The 24,015-nt window shown below is 46.8% G+C and overlaps 1 pseudogene; it reads left to right on the top strand.

The window, feature by feature from the left end:
* Window positions 1–931: 931 nt before the first annotated feature.
* Window positions 932–5,018, top strand: LOC103628534 (uncharacterized; annotated as a pseudogene).
* Window positions 5,019–24,015: the final 18,997 nt, after the last annotated feature.

The following is a 24,015-nucleotide window of genomic DNA, read 5'->3' as shown; positions in this document are numbered from 1 at the left end:
ACTTTCTAGCAACTACTTTTTCATTCTTACATAAAAGCGCAAATGACGTATTGCAAGCATGGTAAATGGTAGAAGGTTCATTGCACATTCTCCTAGGCACATGAGGTACAACATTACTTCTCCTAGGCCTACTTCTACCATGCACAAAAGTAGAGCTAGAGGCAAACATAGCATGTGAATCATTAAGAGCAACATGAATATGACTCTTATTATGACTAGCAATTTTCCTATCGTAAATAAAAGCATGGCTTCTTTGAGGACTACTAGCCATAGGAGCCTTCCCTTTCTCCTTGGTGAGAATGGGAGCCTTTTGGCTTATTAAGTTCTTGGTTTCCCTTCGAAAACCAAGTCCATCCTTAATTGAGGGGTGTCTACCAACAGTGTAGGCATCCCTAGCAAACTTTAATTTATCAAAATCACTTTTGCAAGTCTTAAGTTGAGCATTAAAACTTGCCACTTCATCATTCAACTTAGTAATAGAAATAAGATGTTCATTACATGCATCAACATCAAAGTCCTTACATCTACTACAAATACTAACATGCTCTACACATGAATTTATTTTACTAACTTCCTCTAGCTTAGCATTTAATTCATCAGTTAAACTCCTTAAACTAGAGATAGATTCATGGCAAGCAGACAATTCAGAGGATAGCACTTCATTTCTCTTAATTTCTAAAGCAAGAGATTTTTGAACACTAATAAATTTGTCATGCTCTTCATACAAAATATCTTCTTGCTTCTCTAGCAATCTATCCTTTTCATTAAGGGCATTAATTAATTCATTAATTTTGTCTACTTTGTTTCTATCTAAGCCTTTAAACAAATCAGTATAATCTACTTCATCATCAGATGACTCTTCATCACTAGAAGAAGTATACTTGGGAGTGTTCTGAATACATACCTTCTTTTCCTTAGCCATAAGGCACGTATGGCGTTCGTTTGGGAAGAGCAAAGATTTGTCGAAGGTCGAGGCAGCCAATCCTTCATCATCAGAGTCGGATGAAGAGCAGTCAGAATTCCATTCCTTTCCAAGATGCGCCTCGCCCTTCGCCTTCTTGTAATTCTTCTTCTTCTCTTTCTTCCCATACTTTTCTTGTTCCTGGTCATTATCATTATCGGGGCATTGAGCTATGAAATGACCAGTCTTACGGCATTTGAAACAGGAGCGCTTTCCCTTTGCTTTGTTCTTGTTGGGGTACTCCTTGCGTCCTTTCAGTGCGGTCTTGAAGCGCTTGATGGTTAGGGCCATCTCATCTTCGTTTAGCCCGGCAGCCTCAACTTGTGCCACCTTGCTTGGTAGCGCCTCCCTACTGCTCGTCGCTTTGAGAGCAACGAGTTGTGGCTCGTAGACGGGTAGTGGACCATTAAGCGCGTCGTCTACATATCGTGCTTCTTTCACCATCATGCGCCCGCTCACGAATTTTCCAAGAATCTCTTCGGGCGTCATCTTGGTGTACCTGGGATTTTCACGAATAAGATTCACAAGATGGGGGTCAATAACCGTAAATGACCTGAGCATGAGTTGGACGACGTCATGACCCGTCCATCTTGTGCTTCCATAGCTTCTAATCTTGTTGACCAGGGTCTTGAGCCTGTTGTAGGTTTGTGTTGGCTCTTCTCCCCTGATCATGGCGAATCTCCCTAGCTCGCCTTCCACCAACTCCATTTTGGTGATCATTGTAGCATCATTTCCCTCATGTGAGATCTTGAGGGTGTCCCAGATTTGCTTGGCGTTGTCCAAGCTGCTGACCTTGTTGTATTCATCCCTGCACAAAGATGCTAGCAAAACAGTGGTAGCTTGTGCATTCTTATGAATTTGTTCATTTATCATCACAGGGTTATCCGTACTATCGAAATGCATTCCATTTTCCACAATTTCCCAAATGCTAGGATGGAGAGAAAATAGATGACTATGCATTTTATGACTCCAAAATGAGTAATCCTCTCCATCAAAGTGTGGGGGTTTTCCTATAGGAATAGAGAGTAAATGTGCATTTGAATTGTACGGCATGCGAGAATAGTCAAAAGAGTAGTTTTGATTGTCCGTTCTCTTTTTCGACGAGTCATTGTCGTCGTCGTCTCTTGGTGAAGAAGAGGAGGCGTCGCTGTCGTAGTAAATGATCTTTTTGATGCGCCTCTTTTTCTTCCTGTCCTTCTTCTTGTGACTCGATCCTGAGTCAATGGGCTTGTCGTCCCTTGGCTCGTTGAAGAGAGACTCCTCCTTGTCGTTGACCACCATCCCCTTTCCCTTAGGATCCATCTCTTCGGGCGGTTAGTCCCTTAGATGAAGAGTACGGCTCTGATACCAATTGAGAGCACCTAGAGGGGGAGTGAATAGGTGATCCTATAAAAATCAAACACTAATAGCCACAAAACTTAGTTATGAGTGTTAGTGTAGTCAAGTGGCTAAGAAACATTCTCGTGCGAACAAAGCAATCACAATAAGCAACACATGAGACACGTGATTTTTATCCCGTGGTTCGTTCAAGTAACACTTGCCTACTTCCACGTTGTGGTGTCTCAATGGACGAGGGTTGCACTCAACCCCTTTCAAGCGATCCAATGATCAACTTGAATACCACGACTTTCTTCCTTAGTCTTTCTCCGTTTGCGAGGAATCTCCACAACTTGGAGCCTCTCGCCCTTACAATGATGATCACAAAAGAAGCACAGAAGTAATGGAGGGGAGAGCAACGCACACAAGACTCAAATCCACAACACAACCACGCACACAAGTCACGGCTTGAGCTCGAAACACAACGCAAGGAGTTCACAACTCAAATGGAGCTCAAATCACTATCTCAAATAATCGAATGCGTGAAGTTGGAGTCTCGGAGTCTTAGGATGCTTAGTGAATGCTTGGGTAACTCCTCCATGCGCCTAGGGGTCCCTTTTATAGCCCCAAGGCAGCTAGGAGCCGTTGGAGGCCAACTTGGAAGGCCAAACTTGCCTTCTGTCGGGTGGTGCACACTGTAGCTGTCCGATGCGCGATCTCCTTCCTTTTCTGGCGCATCCGACCGTTGGTCCTCGGGGGCAGTTGGCGCACCAGACACTATCCGGTGCACACCGGACAGTCCGGTGCCCCCTGCCAACCGTTGGCGCGACCACGTGTCGCGCGAAGATTGCGCGGCCGACCGTTGGCGCAGGCGACCGTTGGCTCACCAGACAGTCTGGTGCACCACCGGACAGTCCGGTGAATTATAGCCACGTCGCCCCTTTGCTTTTCCCGAGGGCGACGAGTTCACCGCGGATGACTCACCGGACAGTCCGGTGCACCACCGGACAGTCCGGTGAATTATAGCCGTACGCCGCCGTCGAGTCCCGAGAGCGGCCTTTTCCACGCGGACCAGCCTGGCGCACCGGACACTGTCCGGTGCACCACCGGACAGTCTAGTGTGCCAAGCCGAGCTGGAGTTGGCTACACAGAGCCAAGTCTTTTTCCAATTCTTTCTTCCCTGTTTCTAGCACTTAGACACAATATGTTAGTACTTAAAACAATGTACTAAGTATAGAAACGTACCTTGTTATATGATTTGCACTTCTTGCTTGTTTGGCACATAGCAACTTACTTAATATATATTGGACACTTAATCACCAAAACATTATAGAAATGGCCCAAGGGCACATTTCCCCTTCACACACTTTGATAATTATGTTGAACAATGGTTATGTAATAGACTATGTGGATGTCTTGGACATCTTGATGTAATAAAGTACCTTTCCGCTATTTATTTCGAGCATTATGTGATGATGTCCAATTATGTAATCACTGTGTACGTGAGTTTCTGATCCTGGCACGTACATGGTTCACATTCGGTTTACCTTCCAAAACCGGGTGTGACAGCGTCCCGGCGCCGCTCGTGGTCTCCGACAGCGGCGAGAAGATGCTAGCGTCCGAGGCCCTCGCCGCTACGTTCCACCTGTCCAAGGCTGACCTGGAGTGGTTCGACGGAAAGCCCTCGCTCTTCTCGTCGCGGTGTGGGGCAGGGGAGGCTTGCCTGAAGGTGTTGGTCTACACCGACCGGAAGGGGAGTGCCTGTGGCGTCAGCTCCGGGCGGCTGCTCGGGAAGGCTACGGTCCCACTCGACCTCAAGCGCGCCGAGGCCAAGCCCGCCGTGCTGCACATCTCCTCAAAGGCCAAGTTGAAGTTTTTGAATCTATCCTTCCGTGCAGCCTTGAGTGCGCCTGATGAACCCATTGTGTGTGGAAGTCCATCGTCTCTCAGGCAAGCTAACACCCTAGTCCATGATGACCGGAGATACCCTGTAGAGTATTGCCTTATTGACCATGATGTTTGCGAATCCAGTTATCACCAAGCAATGTCTTGAGCTCTAAATCCTTCACCTTCTACACAATGTACAACAGATTGTTCTTAAAAAATATGTTCTGCAACGCTTCATCCTCATACAGCCTCGATTTCTCATCAATCTTGCACTGTAGGTGTGAGATCAGCATGAGCACGCAGTGCCCCTATGGAGTCATGTTCAGATTATCAACAACAGTCAGTTCAGTATCCCAATGAAAGCGGGCCGGGAAGGGCAGCCCGGCGACAGCGGAGCTCTGCCTCACCGTGCGCGCGGAGCCTGACCCGCGGTTCGTCTTCGAGTTCGATGGCGAGCCGGAGTGTAGCCCGCAGGTGCTGCAGGTGCGCGGTAGCATGAGGCAGCCCATTTTCACATGCAAGTTCGGGTGCCGCAGCAATAGTGACCTACGCAGGCCGGGGATGCGGCCGGAGCGCGACGCCATGGAGCACAAGGGGTGGTCGGTGACGGTGCACGACCTGAAGGGCTCCCCCGTGGCGATGGCGTCCATGGTCACGCTGTTCGTGCCGTCACTGGGCACGGACCGCGTGAGCCGGTCCAACCCGGGCGCGTGGCTCATCCTTCGCCCCGCGGCCGATGGCGCCTGGCAGCCCTAGGCGCGCCTCGAGTGCTGGCGCGACCGCCGTGGCACCGGCACGTCGGACAACCTGTAGGCTACAGGGGCACGTCCAGGAAGTGGACGAACGGGAGTAGGACGTCACGGCAATGGCAAGGTCATAGGTGTGACCTCCAGGTGCTAAATGGCCTGTCACTACGCATAAAAGAGATTATAAGTCTATTTCGTCGGCTACGCATCCTGTGTATTTCCATATTGTCGAATCTCTCCCCAACGCCTCCATTTCGACGAAACCGAATGTGTCGTGTTTTATAATGGCAAAAATCTCTTCGGGGAGGGGACACTCGCTTCGGTTTTTTTGCGTGGGTTTGGGCTTCGGTTTCCATGTGGGTGTGGATCAAATAGTTGACAAAGATGAGGGGCTTTATTAAAAATTTTTTTGACCTATTTTCAATTTGGATTTACGCAACCAAGAGCGCTCATGAATGAATCAGTTAGAGCAATCACACGAAATGCAAGAAACATTTCTTCGCTATGGCCTCCTTTGTAATTAATAGAGGATAAAACATAGGGATGAGAAAAATGTAGGAATACAGTTGCATGTTACCTTCAATTCCATAGGAAAATTTTCAATAGGTTGGACCTCAAGTTAAAAAACCTCCAAAATATCACTAGAATGCTCAATTCCATAGGAATTTTATAGAATTTGTAGCAACTCAATCCTTTGTTACAAAGAACCAAATAGGAAAACTTTCTAGAGTTTTAATCCTTTAAAGTTCCTTCACTTTTCCCTTGTTCCAAACGAGGCCTAAGTTTTCAAGCACCTGATTACTGACTGCTATGATAATGTGACATCGACACCAAAACAAGCAAATGATTTCCAAATTTGTCTACGACTTTTAAGGCACCAAACATACTAGTAGAGAAGTTATTTTGCAACTAATTTGCAACAAATAAAGTATGTACTATATGTAACACTCTACTCGTTAAGCTTGAACTTTACACTTATACTACTCCGTTCTCGAATATTTGTTGCCCGCTAGTTTATTTTTGAACTAAAACGTGACAAATAAAAAATAATGGAGGAAGTATTGCACAAGCAAAAGCATTATTTATTTATCTCACGAGCATAAATGTGTGTTAAATTCATTCGTTTGATTTCATGTGATAATTTGATTACTATCCTATCTTGTGTGTTGATATCGATAATGTAAACAAGTAATGTTTGATCACCTGATTAACTTAAAACTAGTGAGGATTGAAAATGGACTGAGATTTATGTTGGTGGCATAGCCTAAAATGCTTATGAGTATCACTAGTTAGCTTTTTTTTCATGTTCCTCTAACTAACATAGAATTATAGCTTGTGACCAAATCTTGATGTTTGGCCTTTAATAAAAGTTGTATGACTGATTGAGTGATTCAATTTTTGTTTTGGGTCAAGAGAAAATTAGTTTCTAACCTAGTGAAACACCAACCCTGAGTTTGAACCTAGTGTTATTTAAACCTTTAATTTTTTACCCAAGTCTCAGATTGGTGGTTTAAGGGATGCTCTGCTTGGATGACCAAGATTTGGAAACTTGTGTAGAAACTGTTCTCAAACACTTAATTAGAGTTGTTGTACCCTTAGAGAACTTAGAAAATAAAGGGATCCTAGTCCTATTTGATCATGTCTAGACTATCAAAATTCTATTTCAAAATCAACTGCGACTCTAAAACCTACACCTTGGTCTGAATGTTCTGAAACTCACTTTAAGTTTCTTTCATCGAACTTCAAGAAATTGGATCTCCAAAACCGAGCACAATCTCACCTAGGTTCTTATGCAAACTTATTCACCTATAGTTGTACAATATTTTTGTAAGCAAGTTGCTTGAGTTTTCACACGAAAACAAAAAAAGGAAAGGAGAAGGAGACGAGTTTAGTCATTATGCCGACCGTTTGAATGCCTTCAATACATTCATTATGGCTATTGTTGGGGGTATGCCTCTACTGGAGGTGCTCAAAACTAACAGGTCCTAATCGCTTTGTGGTTTGTTTTAGGATTAACAAGTTAGCCTTTGTCACAACAACCTTTTTTGCAGGAAAGGAGAAGGAAAATGGAAGCTTCAACATTAATGCATAGCCAAAGCACGTTGTGGTGTCAAAAGCAGGTCAAAAAGAAACGAAGGAGGTATCAACTATCAAGCGACATGTGCATCACATTTTTAAGAGGAAAGGGCGACAATACCCTTATCAGATTTTATAGTTCATATTGAAAGAGAATTAGGCTTACACCTATTTCCTAATTGATTTTGGTGGTTGAATTGCCCAACACAAATAAATTGGACTAACTAGTTTGCTCTAGTCTATAAGTTCTACAGGTGCCAAAGGTTCACAATAAGCCAATAAAAAGACCAAGAAAAGGGTTCAACAAAGAGAGCAAGAGATAACCGAAGGCTGCCATGGTCTGGCGCACCGGACTATCCGGTGTGCCACCGGACAGTGTCCGGTGCACCACCGGACAGTGTCCGGTGCACCAGGGAACTCCAAGCCAAACTCTTCACCTTCGGGAATTATCAGAGGCGCTTCGCTATAATTCACTGGACTGTCCGGTGCACCATCGGACAGTGTCCGGTGCTCCAGGGGAGAGCGACTCTGAACTCGCCAGCTTCGGGAATCCGCTCCGCTATAATTCACCGGACATGTCCGGTGCACACCGGACTGTCCGGTGAGCCAGCGGAGCAACAGCTACTTCGCGCCAACGGTCGACTGCAACGCATTGAATGCGCGCCTGCGCGCGCAGAGGAGCAGTGCACGCGCGGGTGGCACACCGGACAGTCTACAGGACTTGTCCGGTGCGCCACCGGACAGCCAGGCGAGCCCACAAGTCAGAGCTCCAACGGTTGGAACCCAACGGCCAGGTGACGTGGCTGGCGCACCGGACAGTGTCCGGTGGCGCACCGGACTGTCCGGTGCGCCATGCGACAGCAGCCTCCACCAAACGGCTAGTTTGGTGGTTGGGGTTATAAATACCCCAACCACCCCACATTCAAGTCATCCAAGTTTTCCACCTTCCAACTACTTACAAGAGCTCTAGCATTCAATTCTAGACACACCCAAGTGATCAAATCCTCTCCAAATTCCACAAAAGCTTTAGTGTTAAGTGAGATAGATTTGTTGTGTTCTTTTGAGCTCTTGCGCTTGGATTGCTTTCTTTCTCATTCTTTCTTGAGATCAAACTCACTTGTAATTGAGGCAAGAGACACCAATCGTGTGGTGGTCCTTGTGAGAACTTTGTGTTCCAAGTGATTGAGAAGAAAAGCTCACTCGGTCCAAGGGACCGTTTGAGAGAGGGAAAGGGTTGAAAGAGACCCGGTCTTTGTGACCACCTCAACGGGGAGTAGGTTTGCGAGAACCGAACCTCGGTAAAACAAATCCGCGTGTCACACTCTTTATTCGCTTGCAATTTGTTTTGCACCCTCTCTCGCGGACTCGACTATATTTCTAACGCTAACTCGGCTTGTAGTTGTGATTAACTTTGTAAATTCCAGTTTCGCCCTATTCACCCCCCCTCTAGGCGACTTTCAATTGGTATCAGAGCCCGGTGCTTCATTAGAGCTTAACCGCTCGAAGTGATGTCGGGAGATCACGCCAAAAAGGAGATGGAGACCGGCGACAAGCCCACTACAAGCCACGGGAAAGCCTCATCGGGAGAGTCCCGCAACAAAGGGAAAGGGAAGGAGAAGAAAGCCTCTTCCCACAAGTCGCATCAGAGTGGCGACAAGAAAAAGAAGATGAGGAAGGTGGTCTACTACGAGACCGATACTTCATCACCTTCCACCTCCGGCTCCGACGCGTCCTCCGTAACTTCTAAGCGCCATGAGCGCAAGAAGTTTAGTAAGATCCCCCTACGCTACCCTTGCATTCCTAAACATACTCCATTACTTTCCATTCCATCAGGCAAACCGCCAACCTTTGACGGTGAAGATTATGCTAGGTGGAGTGATTTGATGAAATTTCACCTAACCTCACTCCACAAAAGTATATGTAATGTTGTTGAGTTTGGAGCACAGGTACCATCCGTACGGGATGAGGATTATGATGAGGACGAGGTGGCCCAAATCGAGCACTTCAACTCCCAAGCCACAACTATACTCCTCGCCTCTCTAAGTCAAGAGGAGTATAACAAGGTGCAAGGATTAAAGAGCGCCAAGGAAGTTTGGGACGTGCTCAAGACCGCGCACGAGGGAGATGAGCTAACCAAGATCACCAAGAGGGAGACGATCGAGGGGGAGCTCGGTCGCTTCCGGCTTTGCAAAGGGGAAGAGCCACAAGACATGTACAACCGGCTCAAAACCTTGGTGAACCAAGTGCGCAACCTCGGGAGCAAAAAGTGGGATGACCACGAGATGGTTAAGGTTATTCTTAGATCACATATTTCCCTTAACCCTACTCAAGTTCAATTAATTCGTGGTAATCCTAGATATACACTAATGACTCCCGAGGAAGTAATCGGTAATTTTGTGAGCTTTGAGTATATGATCAAGGGCTCAAAGAAAATCAATGAGCTAGATGATCCCTCCACATCCGAAGCACAACCGGTCGCATTCAAAGCGACGGAGGAGAAGAAGGAGGAGTCTACATCAAGTAGACAACCAATCGATGCCTCAAAGCTTGACAATGAGGAAATGGCGCTCGTCATCAAAAGCTTCCGCCAAATCCTCAAGCAAAGGAGGGGGAAAGATTACAAGCCCCGCTCCAAGAAGGTTTGCTACAAGTGTGGTAAGCCCGGTCACTTTATAGCAAAATGTCCTATTTCTAGTGACAGTGACAGGGGCGACGACAAGAAGGGGAGAAGAAAGGAGAAGAAGAAACACTACAAGAAGAAGGGTGGCGACGCTCATGTATGCCGCGAGTGGGACTCGGACGAGAGCTCCTCCGACTCCTCCTCCGACGAGGACGCCGCCAACATTGCCATCAACAAGGGCCTTCTCTTCCCCAACGTCGGCCACAAGTGCATCATGGCAAAGGACGGCAAAAAGAAGAAGGTTAAATCCAAATCCTCCACTAAATATGAGTCCTCTAGTGATAATGCTAGTGATGAGGAGGATAATTTGCGTACCCTTTTTGCCAACTTAAACATGCAACAAAAGGAGAAGTTAAATGAGTTGATTAGTGCTATCCATGAGAAGGATGATCTCTTGGACACCCAAGAGGACTTCCTTATCAAAGAAAATAAGAAGCATGTTAAGGTTAAAAATGCTTACGCTCTAGAAGTAGAAAAATGTGAAAAACTATCTAGTGAGCTAAGCACTTGCCATGAAACTATTGACAACCTTAGAAATGAAAATGCTAGCTTAATTACTAAGGTTGAATCAAATGCTTGTAATGTTTCAATTCCCAATCTTAGAGATGATAATGTTGATTTGCTTACTAAGATTGAAGAATTGAACAAATCTCTTGCTAGCCATAGGAATGAAAATGAAAAATTGCTTGCTAAAGCTAAAGAATTAGATGTTTGCAATGCTTCCATTTCCGACCTTAGAAGTAAAAATGATATATTGCATGCTAAGGTTGTAGAATTAAAATCTTGCAAACCCTCTACATCTACTGTTGAACACACTTCTATTTGCACTAGATGTAGAGATGTTGATATTGATGCTATTCATGATCATATAGTATTAATTAAGCAACAAAATGATCATATAGCAAAATTAGATGCTAAAATTGCCGAGCATGAACTTGAAAATGAAAAATTTAAATTTGCTCGTAGTATGCTTTATAGTAGGAGACGTCCTGGCATTAAGGATGGCATTGGCTTCCAAAAGGGGAACAATGTCAAACTTAATGCCCCTCCTAAGAAATTATCCAACTTTGTTAAGGGCAAGGCTCCCATGCCTCAGGATAACGAGGTTTACATTTTATACCCTGCCGGTTATCCTGAGAGCAAAATTAGGAGAATTCATTCTAGGAAGTCTCACTCTGGCCCTAACCATGCTTTTATGTATAAGGGTGAGACATCCAGTTCTAGGCAACCAACCCGTGCTAAGTTGCCTAAGAAGAAAACTCCTAGTGCATCAAATGATCATGACATTTCATTTAAAACTTTTGATGCATCATATGTTTTAACTAACAAATCCGGCAAGGTAGTTGCCAAGTATGTTGGGGGCAAGCACAAGGGGTCAAAGACTTGTGTTTGGGTACCCAAAGTTCTTGTGTCTAATGCCAAAGGACCCAAAACCATTTGGGTACCTAAAGTCAAGAACTAAAATTGTTTTGTAGGTTTATGCATCCGGGGGCTCAAGTTGGATCATCGATAGCGGGTGCACAAACCACATGACAGGGGAGAAGAAGATGTTCTCCTCCTATGAGAAAAACGAAGATCCCCAACGAGCTATCACATTCGGGGATGGAAACCAAGGTTTGGTCAAAGGATTGGGTAAAATTGCTATATCTCCTGACCATTCAATTTCCAATGTTTTTCTTGTAGATTCCTTAGATTACAATTTGCTTTCTGTTTCGCAATTATGTCAAATGGGCTACAACTGTATTTTTACTGATGTAGGTGTCACTGTCTTTAGAAGAAGTGATGATTCAATAGCATTTAAGGGAGTGTTAGAGGGTCAGCTATACTTGGTAGATTTTGATAGAGCTGAACTCGACACTTGCTTAATTGCTAAGACTAACATGGGTTGGCTATGGCACCGCTGACTAGCCCATGTTGGGATGAAGAATCTTCATAAGCTTCTAAAGGGAGAGCACATTTTAGGATTAACAAATGTTCATTTTGAGAAAGACAGGATTTGTAGCGCATGCCAAGCAGGGAAGCAAGTTGGTGCTCATCATCCACACAAGAATATCATGACGACTGACAGGCCACTAGAGCTTCTACACATGGATCTATTCGGCCCGATAGCTTACATAAGCATCGGCGGGAGTAAGTACTGTCTAGTTATTGTGGATGATTATTCTCGCTTCACTTGGGTGTTCTTTTTGCAGGAAAAATCTCATACCCAAGAAACCTTGAAGGGATTCTTGAGACGGGCTCAAAATGAGTTCGGCTTAAGGATCAAAAAGATTAGAAGCGACAATGGGATGGAGTTCAAGAACTCTCAAATTGAAGGCTTCCTTGAGGAGGAAGGCATCAAGCATGAGTTCTCTTCTCCCTACACGCCACAACAAAATGGTGTAGTGGAGAGGAAGAATAGAACTCTATTGGACATGGCAAGAACCATGCTTGATGAATACAAGACTTCAGATCGGTTTTGGGCCGAGGTGGTCAACACCGCCTGCTACGCCATCAACCGGTTGTATCTACACCGAATCCTCAAGAAGACATCTTACGAACTCCTAACCGGTAAAAAGCCCAATATTTCATATTTTAGAGTCTTTGGTAGCAAATGCTTCATTCTTGTTAAAAGAGGTAGAAAATCTAAATTTTCTCCTAAGACTGTAGAAGGCTTTTTACTAGGATATGATTCAAACACAAGGGCATATAGAGTCTTTAACAAGTCCTCTGGACAAGTTGAAGTTTCTTGTGACGTTGTGTTTGATGAGACTAACGGCTCTCAAGTAGAGCAAGTTGATCTTGATGAGATAGGTGATGAAGAGGCTACGTGCATCGCGCTAAGGAACATGTCCATTAGGGATGTGTGTCCTAAGGAATCCAAAGAGCCTCCAAATGCACAAGATCAACCATCCTCCTCCACGCAAGCATTTCCACCAACTCAAAATGAGGATGAGGCTCAAGTTGATGAAGGAGAAGATCAAGCAAATGAGCCACCTCAAGATGACGACAATGATCAAGGGGGAGATGCAAATGATCAAGACAAGGAGGATGAAGAATCAAGGCCGCCACACCCAAGAGTCCACCAAGCAATCTAACGAGATCACCCCGTCGACACCATCCTTGGCGACATTCATAAGGGGGTAACCACTAGATCTCGTGTTGCACATTTTTGTGAGCATTATTCTTTTGTTTCCTCTATTGAGCCACACAGGGTAGAGTAAGCACTTCAAGATTCGGATTGGGTGGTGGCGATGCAAGAGGAGCTCAACAACTTCACTAGAAACGAGGTATGGCATTTGGTTCCATGTCCTAATCAAAATGTTGTAGGAACCAAGTGGGTTTTCCGCAACAAGCAAGACGAGCATGGTGTGGTGACAAGGAACAAAGCTCGACTTGTGGCCAAGGGATACTCCCAAGTCGAAGGTTTGGATTTCGGTGAAACCTATGCACCCGTAGCTAGGCTTGAGTCAATTCGCATATTATTAGCCTATGCTACTTACCATGGCTTCAAGCTTTATCAAATTGACGTGAAGAGTGCCTTTCTCAATGGACAAATCAAGGAAGAGGTCTATGTTGAGCAACCCCCCGGCTTTGAAGATAGTGAGTACCCTAACCATGTTTATAAACTCTCTAAGGCGCTTTATGGGCTCAAGCAAGCCCCAAGAGCATGGTATGAATGCCTTAGAGATTTCCTTATCACTAATGGATTCAAAGTCGGAAAGGCCGATCCTACACTCTTTACCAAAACACTTGAAAATGATTTGTTTGTATGCCAAATTTATGTTGATGATATTATATTTGGGTCTACTAACGAATCTACATGTGAAGAGTTTAGTAGGATCATGACACAAAAATTCGAGATGTCAATGATGGGGGAGTTGAAGTATTTCTTAGGATTTCAAGTGAAGCAACTCCAAGAGGGCACCTTCATTAGCCAAACAAAGTATACTCAAGATATCCTAAGCAAGTTTGGGATGAAGGATGCCAAACCCATCAAGACACCCATGGGAACCAATGGGCATCTCGACCTCGACACGGAAGGTAAGTCCGTGGATCAAAAGGTATACCGGTCGATGATAGGCTCTTTACTCTATCTATGTGCATCTCGACCGGACATTATGCTTTCCGTATGCATGTGTGCAAGATTCCAAGCCGACCCTAAGGAAGCTCACCTTACGGCCGTAAAACGAATCTTGAGATATTTAGTTTATACTCCTAAGTTTGGGCTTTGGTATCCTAGGGGATCCACTTTTGATTTAATTGGTTATTCGGATGCCGATTGGGCGGGGTGTAAAATAAATAGAAAGAGCACATCAGGGACTTGCCAGTTCTTGGGAAGATCCTTGGTGTCTTGGGCTTCAAAGAAGCAAAATTCCGTAGCTCTTTCTACCGCCGAAGCCAAGTACATTGCCGTAGGTCATTGTTGCGCGCAACTACTTTGGATGAGGCAAACCCTTAGGGACTACGGTTACAAATTAACCAAAGTTCCTCTTCTATGTGATAATGAGAGTGCAATCCGCATGGCGGATAATCCCGTTGAGCACAGCCGCACTAAACACATAGCCATTCGGTATCATTTTCTAAGGGATCACCAACAAAAGGGAGATATCGAGATTGCATATATTAACACTAAAGATCAATTAGCCGATATCTTTACCAAGCCACTTGATGAACAAACTTTTAACAAACTTAGGCATGAGCTAAATATTCTTGATTCTAGGAATTTCTTTTGATGTCTTGCACATATAGCTCATAAGTATACCTTTGATCATGTCTCTTTCATGTGCTATGACTAATGTATTTTCAAGTGAATTTCAAACCAAGTCATAGGTATATTGAAAGGAATTTGGAGTCTTCGGCAAAGACAAAGGCTTCCACTCCACTCCATAACTCATCCTTTGCCGTCGCTCCGAGCAACTCTCCGGCTTTGGTATAATCTTCACTCTCATGTTATTTACCATAGGGAGAGAAAGTAAAAGAGCTTATATTTCACTCAAGTATCTGTTTTTGGCGATTCATGCCAAAAGGGGAGAAAGTATTAGCCCAAAGCAAAAGGACCGCACCACCACCTAATCTTAAAAAAAACTAATGATTTTCAATTGGTAAATTTCAATTGATATGATTTTTTAAATTGGTATCTCTTTGTGTTCAAAAGGGGGAGAGAGTAGTATTTTCAAAATCAGTATCTTAAAACCCTCTTGAACACTAAGAGGAGAAATTTATTAAGGGGGAGTTTTGTTTAGTCAAAGGAGAAGCATGTGAAATAGGGGGAGAAAATTTCAAATCTTGAAAATGCTTCGCAAAATCTTATTCATTTACCTTTGACTATTTGCAAAAGAACTTTGAAAAGGATTTACAAAAGAATTTGCAAAAACAAAACATATGGTGCAAGCGTGGTCCAAAATGTTAAAAATAAAAGAAAACAATCCATGCGTATCTTATAAGTATTTATATTGGCTCAATTCTAAGTAACCTTTGCACTTACATTATGCAAACTAGTTCAATCATGCACTTCTATACTTGATTTGGTTTGTGTTGGCATCAATCACCAAAAAGGGGGAGATTGAAAGAGAATTAGGCTTACACCTATTTCCTAATTGATTTTGGTGGTTGAATTGCCCAACACAAATAAATTGGACTAACTAGTTTGCTCTAGTCTATAAGTTCTACAGGTGCCAAAGGTTCACAATAAGCCAATAAAAAGACCAAGAAAAGGGTTCAACAAAGAGAGCAAGGGATAGCCGAAGGCTGCCCTGGTCTGGCGCACCGGACTGTCCGGTGCACCAGGGAACTCCAAGCCAAACTCTTCACCTTCGGGAATTCTCAGAGGCGCTTCGCTATAATTCACCGGACTGTCCAGTGCACCACCGGACAGTGTCCGGTGCTCCAGGGGAGAGCGACTCTGAACTCACCAGCTTCGGGAATCCGCTCCGCTATAATTCACCGGACATGTCCGGTGCACACCGGACTGTCCGGTGAGCCAGCGGAGCAACGGCTACTTCGCGCCAATGGTCGACTGCAACGCATTGAATGCGCGCCTGCGCGCGTAGAGGAGCAGTGCACGCGCGGGTGGCACACCGGACAGTCTACAGGACTTGTCTGGTGCGCCACCGGACAGCCAGGTGGGCCCACAAGTCAGAGCTCCAACGATCGGAACCCAACGGCCAGGTGACGTGGCTGGCGCACCAGACAGTGTCCGGTGGTGCACCGGACTGTCCGGTGCGCCATGCGATAGCAGCCTCCACCAAACGGCTAGTTTGGTGGTTGGGGTTATAAATACCCCCAACCACCCCACATTCAAGTCATCCAAGTTTTCCACCTTCCAACTACTTACAAGAGCTCTAGCATTCAATTCTAGACACACCCAAGTGATCAAATCCTCTCCAAATTCCACAAAAGCTTTAGTGTTAAGTGAGATAGATTTGTTGTGTTCTTTTGAGCTCTTGCGCTTGGATTGCTTTCTTTCTCATTCTTTCTTGAGATCAAACTCACTTGTAATTGAGGCAAGAGACACCAATCGTGTGGTGGTCATTGTGGAAACTTTGTGTTCCAAGTGATTGAGAAGAAAAGCTCACTCGGTCCGAGGGACCGTTTGAGAGAGGGAAAGGGTTGAAAGAGACCCGGTCTTTGTGACCACCTCAACGGGGAGTAGGTTTGCGAGAACCGAACCTCGGTAAAAACAAATCCGCGTGTCACACTCTTTATTCGCTTGCGATTTGTTTTGCACCCTCTCTCGCAGACTCGACTATATTTCTAACGCTAACTCGGCTTGTAGTTGTGATTAACTTTGTAAATTTTAGTTTCGCCCTATTCACCCCCCTCTAGGCGACTTTCACATATGAGTAGGGTTCAAGGTTATGGTTTTAGCTCTTGGGTGTGCCACCGACACATATTTGACTTGGAAACATCTCTGCTTACAAAAGTCGAAGAATTATGTGTTGGTGAAGTTCGATCCCAGGTCTGTGATGATACTGTTGGGTATCCCGAATCTGAAGATGATTTCCTAGATGAACTCCACTGCCTTGGCCGACGTCAGGGTTGCAATCAACTTGTACTTTATCCACTTTGTAAATTTGTCAATAGCCACTAGCACATGGGTGTACCCTCACTGAGATTTTTTGAATGGCCCGATCATATTCAGCACCCAGCACGAAGGGCAAGGTGACTAGAATAGTTTGCATTTGTTGGGCTGCTAAATGCTGCTGCTTAGCCAGGAATTGGCCGCTTCACATCTTTGGACTAGGTCAGCTACATATTTCTTTGCTGTCGGCCAATAGAAGCCTGTTCTGAAAGCCTTCCCTACTAGTCATTGACAATGCATGTACTCCACACTGCCCTGCATGAATTTCTTCCAGCAAACACTTCCCAACAGCTGAGTGGATGCATTTCATGAAGACTCTAGCGACCCCTCTCTTGTATAGTCCTTCCCCTATGACATCATAGTGGGCTGACTGCCTCTCAATGCGCTTGGCAGCAGCCTTGTCGTCTGACTGCTCCTTGTTGTTGATGTATTTGATAATCGGCTCCCTCTAGTCATTTGGGTCTGGCTCTACTGCTCCATTGCCTTGCATTCCTCCACTGGCCCTAACGTGATGCTCGACTGTTGTATTTCCTGGACAAAGATGCTGGGTGGAGCTTGTGCCCGACTTGATCCTAGCTTTGATAGAGTATCTGCTGCTGCGTTGTGATCTCTTTCTGTGTGGTGAAATTCCTAGCCTTCAAATTTATCTTCAATCTTCCTAACCGCAATGCAGTAGTTACCCGTCGAATCGGTGGAGCTGTCCCAATCTTTGTTGACCTGGCTGATGATAACTAGGGAGTCTTCGTATACCATCAGTCTCTTGATGCCGAGTGACACAGCGATGTTGAGACCATGTATCAAGGCCTCATACTCTGCTACGTTGTTTGAGGCTGGGAATAAAAGTTGCAATGCATACTTAAGCTGGTCTCCTCTAGGGGTGATGAAGAGGATCCCAGCCCCTACTCCTTGCAGTTTCAGCGAACCATCGAAGTACATCTTCCAGACCTCGATTGACTCAGGGTTTTCGGGAACCTGGTGTTCAGTCCATTCTGATATGAAGTCCACCAAAGCCTGGGTCTTGATAGTCGTGTGGGGTGGAAATTCTATGTCATGAACTTTGAGTTCACACGCCCACTTGGCTGTCCTCCCTACTGCCTCTTTGTTATGAAGTATATCTCCTATTGGGAAACCTGTGACCACTATGACTTTGTGATCGTCAAAATAGTGGCACAACTTTTGCGCATTGAGTAGTACCACATACAGTAGCTTCTAGACCTAAGGGTATATGATCTTGGAGGACCTGAGGACTTCGTTGATGAAGTAGACAGGGTGTTGAACTGGATATGGATGCCCTTCTTCTGCTCACTCGACTACCAACGCGATGCTTACCATGTGAGTTGTGCAGGAGATGTATAGTAGCAGATCTTTAGCCGGTCGACTAGCCGTGGCTCGGTGCGGTGGCTTGAGAACCGGTGGGGTGTTCAAGAATTTTTTGAGTGCCACTAGTGCTTCTTGAGCCTCTAGAGTCCACTGGAATCTGTCCACCTTCTTGAGCAATTTATAGAATGACATCCCCCTCTCACTGAGTCACGAGATGAAACAACTTAGCGCTGCCATGCATCCTATGAGCTTTTGCACTTTTTTCTGTGATCGTGGCGGTTCCATCCTCAGAATGGCTTCAATCTTCTTTGGATTGGCATCGATCCCTTGGTGGCTAACAATAAACCCGAGCAGCTTCCTGTCTGGAACCCCGAATACACATTTCTTCGGGTTAAGCTTCCAGCGGTAGCGCCTCAAGCTGTTGAAAACTTGCTGGAGATCTTCGATGAAGTCATCTGGGTTTACTGTATTGATCACCACATCATCATCATAGGCTTCCACGCGCTTGCCCAGTGGTCGGCTAAGCATGTTTGGATAGCCCTCTGGTAAGTCGCTCCAGCATTTTGAGGCCAAACGACATGGAGGTGTAGCAGAAGCCCCCGAAGGGCATGATGAACACAATTTTTTCTTCACCCCTTCGCTAGACTGATATGGTGATATCCCGAGTAATAGTCTAGGAAGGAGAGCATGGAGCAGCCAACAGTTGAGTCGACTACCTGATCTATTCTAGGGAGCCCGAAGGGATCCTTCAGGCAATGTTTGTTGAGATTGGTATAGTCGACGCACATGTGCCATTCAACTTTATTCTTTTTTAGTACAAGAACAGGATTTGCTAGCCACTCAGGATGCAGTACTTCTGTAATAAATCTTGCTGACACTAGGCGAGCTAACTCGGCCCATAGAGCCTCTCTCTTGTTGGGTGTGAAATGGTGCAACTTCTGCCGGATCGGTGTTGCTTGAGGATACACCTTGAGTTGGTCCTCGGCCAGCTCTCTCTAGACTCCCGACATGTCCACAAGTTGCCATGCGAATACGTCTCGGTTATCTTGTAGAAACTAGATGAGCACGCTTTCCTATTTGTCGATGAGGCTGGAGTTGATGATCGCAGTCTTGTGCTCATCAAAGAAACCAAGGTTGACCCTCTTGGTTTCTTCATTCGGTCGCAGAGAGGTAGCGGCGGGTGCTTCGTTCGTGGGGATTGTGAGGTCATCCCCTACTGGTGTGTTGTTGTTCCGCACCAAAGGTGCCATCGAGGGTCTGGCTGTGAGAGCCATTTGGACGGCCCCCCGAATGCACTCCGCGGCTCCTTGAAAGTCGGCGCGGACGATATTGATACCCTAAGGCTCAGGCATCTTGAGTATCATGTACGGGTAATGCGGGATGGCCATGAATTTAGTCAGTCTCGGCCTCCCAATGATAACGTTGTATCCACAATCGAACAGAGCTACCTTGAAGCATAGGAAATCAGTTTGATAGTTGTCTGCGACGCTGAAGGTGACCGGCATGAAGAGATGTCCCAGCGGGTACTCCCCTTCAGTTGGCATGATGCCAAAGAATGGAGTGTCCCAGTGAGTGAGGTCGACAGTCGAGATTCCCATAGCTTGGAGCGTTCTAGGGAAGGTGACGTTGATGCTGCTGCTTCCATCCACCAGTACCTTTTTGACTCACCTCTATCAAATCAAAGGGTCGACAAGTAGAGGGTACTTGTTGGGTGATCGAAGTTGAGCCACTGGTCAGCTCAGCTGAATGTGATGGCGTGCTCCGACCATCAATACGGGGCCGGGGAACTGTTGGTTGCCACTAGGACCTACCGATCGATGAGCTTCTGCTGTCTCTTGTTCTCTTGGGCCCAATGGCCTCCGAAGATAACATTGACCTCCCTGTCAATGCATGGGAAAGCCCCGCCACCGCCCCCACCTTGCTGCTGCGGTTGACCCTACTCGACAGGTTCTCCTCGCGGTGGTGGAGGCGGTAGAGGCTGGAATGGTTGGCCATGCTCGATGGAGTTCTTCAAGTCCCGACAATTCCGTAGGGTGTGGCATATCTCCTTGTGGTACGAACACTAGGAGTCAAGGATTTCGTCCAGCGTCCGCACACCATCGCATGGCGCGCCGCGGGACCGGGTAGCCGGTGGCCCAGCGGCGTGCACTTCTTCTCAAGGCCTCTTCTCCTAGCTCTTGTCCTGCTGTTGGTTCACATATTTCCTCGGTGTTGGAGGTGCTGGTTTCATGTTCCTGATGAGGTCTTTGGCTCGCTCGTCGGTGGTGATGTAGATGTCCGCCTCCCAGAATAGTTGTTCTGAGGTGGTGGGTGCCTTCTGGAGGATAGCCTGGATGAAGGCCGAGTCATTGGATCCACGGTAGAAGTCATCGATCATGGCTGTATTCGTGACATCGAGGATGTGGTTCCTCATTGTCTGAAAATGCCTAAGGAATGAGCGGAGGGTCTCGTTGCTCTGGTGCTTGATGTACTTGAGGTCCCATGGCTGCGCCGGTTTGTTGGAAGGGGACTAAAAGTTTGTGACAAACCGACACCTGAAGTCATCCCAGTCGTCGATTCAGTGTTGATGTAGATGTCGGAGCCACTGCAGCGCGTCCTGCCCCAGGACGATGGTCAGGTACGCTGTCATGACGTCTTCCATCGCCTAGTGGCCCAGGCAACGGTCGTGTAGATGACCAGCTAGCCACTCGGGTCCTGCTTGGGTTCGTACTTGTCGACGTTGGAGACCTTGAAGTTCGGCGGCCATTAGGTCGCCCAGAGTCAGGGGTAAGGGCAGATACTCCACACGTCCCCCTGTCCTCCCGGCGATGATCACGTCGATGGTCCTAGGGAAGCGAGTGAACATCGTGTTGCCTCGATCGACCCGGGGCTAGACTATTGGTGGAGGCCGCTGCTGACTCGGTTCTAGTAGCACGGCTGCGTGCCGGTACACCGTGATCCTGGTCGTACTCTTCTCACTGCCTCATCTCTTCCCCATGTCGGCGATCGTGCGAAGCATTGATGTTGCTCTGTGCGTCTCGTCATCTGTTGATGGCATGGCATAGGTCGTTCGACGGGTGAGCGAGGGGGGAGAAGGTGGTTCATCGCTTGGGTGAGCACCTGTCGATAGCCCTCCGCATCGGGGGTGCGCGGTAGGCCATTGGCAATCTGAGCCAAGACCCCCCAACCTCGCTCGCCGTATTCAGTGCTCGAGCAAAGTCCGGGAATAGGTTCTGAGTGAGAAGCGGGTTCTCGCGTCGGAGCCAGGCGTCCTGCTTGTCTTGTTCCCACTCGAGTTCTTGGGCATGACGACGATCATAGCGACGGGAGTTGCGGTGTTCTCAAAGCGTTCTTTCATCAAGGGTTTCCCCTACTTCAGAGGCCTCGTCTCGAGAGACGGGATGAGCTAGATCTCATTCCCTGGCTTCATGGTGACGTCGTACATTGCGGCGCCTGTTTTGGTGTAGGCATGCATCACATTGGGGGGATCCTCCCCTAGTACGGTGGGCTCGTCGTCAGAAATGGGTGTGCCCTCCACTCTTTCGTGGATGAAGATGATGTTCGGGAAGAAGGAGCTAGGTGTGGTGACACGCACTCCTCCATCTCCTTTGAGGGTGGAGTTAACGGAATGGTCTCCTGTGGTGCCTTCAGGGTCATGCCAGAGCCAGAAGCACTCGCTTCTTTTTGCCGAGTTATATGAGCCCACACTCGGGTGGGTGATGTGGACAACAGAGTTCGCCGTGTTGGAGGTGAGGTCTCGATCGGCTGAGTCACATGCATCGGGACGTTCCTGGGCTCGCTCGACTTTGGCGCGATCTTACATGGGACGAAAACCCACCGAGGTTCTCGCGCTGCTGGCAGGATCCTCGCTGGCACTGTTTGTGGCTTCTCTGCAACCGCTTTTAGCGTCCCTAGGGAAGGTTTCTTCCTGGATGGGTCCGCTATGTGGTGCAAGGCTCCCTTCTGGTCTAAGATGCAGGAGATGAATCCAAAGTGGAAGACTTCTCTGGGATTGAAGGCGATCATGGTCTTGAAGGTGATTGCCATGGAGTCATCGTTTATCAATGTCACACCCTACCTAACGCCAGCTGTCGGTGTTTGTGATCCGATTGTGCACCACGTGGTTACCTGCGTGATGCTATTGGGTAGGACGACATCGTTGATCACGACTCGATGGTTCGTGTCATAGCACGTTGGGATGACTCGCAGACTTATACAGGTTCGGGCCATGTAGAGTTGCGTAATACCCTACTTCCTATGGTGGTTTTGATATTGATATGAGGGTTACAAGCTGAGAGTTGTGGGTAAGGTGGGATAAGGTGAAATGAAATGGTAGGGGTCCCTCTCGGTCTTATATATAGGACCAGAGATAGTTATCCCATTACATGGTGTGAGTTCCTACTGCTTATCTTCTTCTTTATCACATACTATATCCCTACATATCCGGAGTTCTCTTCGCCTATCCGTCTGAGTTACCGTTGAGGGTTTAGCACGTCAGGTGTGCCCAACTGCACCACCTGATATATCTGTGCCCCCCGTGGTGCTTAACCCGGGCATCGGTCTTCGCCGGCTTAGATCGGGCTCGCCCAGCTGGGCTACATCTCACTGGCCCATCCCGTAGGACAACCTAATAGAAGGCCTGTTAGGTGGCCCATGACACGTTTTCGTGTTCATGAGAACCCGGGGGATATCTATCCCCCACACTCCCCGCACGACTATCATTCGCGAGGGATCCACCGCCTCCCCCATCGGGAGGAATCCAGCTTTAAGGCTGGAGCCAAATGGCTTAGTGCCAAATGACATAGTGTCTCCCCCCATTGGTGGCCCTCACGGGATTTTTTGTTTTCTCTAGCAGAAGTGCTAGAGGAGCTTTCATGCGTAGAGGATCGTCTATAGGATCTTGACGTCGAGCACACTAGTCTATGCACAACCATTGACATCGTGCGTGACCATCTCAGGATTCCACGGTCGGAGGAATCGTTTGCCCTGACCTCCCAAATGGTGCTTGTCGCTGGACACATTCGTGAACTGGGAGGCTAACTCGTTTTGGCTCTAGGTTAACCACGCCCTAGTCATTGGTCTCATTATGAGGACTCGATCAAGCTGGATCAAGTGTGTCTCGAATATGCCAACGGATGGCGAGATGACGAGTTCGAAGATCTGGAAACATTGGTCAAGCCCTTCGCCCGACGCTTGGCAGACAACCATATAGATTTCGTGTTTCCTATGAAAAAATGATGAGGGTCAATTTTTTCCAAGAGATTTGTAAGAGCAAGAATAAATTAATAAATGCTATCAGGGTTTCACGCTCCTTGTTCTGTTTCGTCCTCGTTAGTGGTCGTCCTATCGGAACAAACATCCACAATTTTCTAGAACTCCTCTTTCCACGGGTGACCATCACTGTGGCCTCCAAGGCTTAAGCATTCACAGTTCGACCAACTTCCTCAAGGGGTACTTTAGTTTGCCTCATCCATCCCTTAGGTTTGCTTTAACAGGGATGAGGGCAGGGTCACCATGCTCATCTCTCTCTCCCGTGGTTCAATTGGGGGCCCCTCAGGTTACATTGTCCTGGGTCCCCTTCTCGTTGAGAGTCCCGCGAGAGGGAGGCACGGTGTAGCGACGCGTTTTGATGAGCACCCTTCTAACGTAAAATAAGAAAACTTGTAATAGATAGTTTTGGAATGGAAGAATAGCATAGCTGGTTTATCGGTGGGGGTTCCCGCCCATAACTCCGTTGACTTCTTTACTGTCTGACCCGTTCCTCTGGTGCCCGACACATCGCCTGTCCTGTTGGCTGCTAGAGAAGAGAAAAAGAACCGATCTGTCCATGGGCCGGGGCTTGCTGCATATTGAAAGTCGCCAAGAGGGGGGTGAATAGGTGAAACCTGAAATTTATAAACTTAAACACACACTAAGGTCGGGGTTAGCGTTAGAATTAAAATCGAGTGCGGAAGATTGTTTCTCTTGCTATGAGTTGCTCAATTAG

The sequence above is a fragment of the Zea mays genome, chromosome 5, assembly GCF_902167145.1.
Source record: "Zea mays cultivar B73 chromosome 5, Zm-B73-REFERENCE-NAM-5.0, whole genome shotgun sequence".
NCBI classification, from domain to species: domain Eukaryota; kingdom Viridiplantae; phylum Streptophyta; class Magnoliopsida; order Poales; family Poaceae; genus Zea; species Zea mays.
This window is presented reverse-complemented; position numbering and strand designations above follow the sequence as displayed.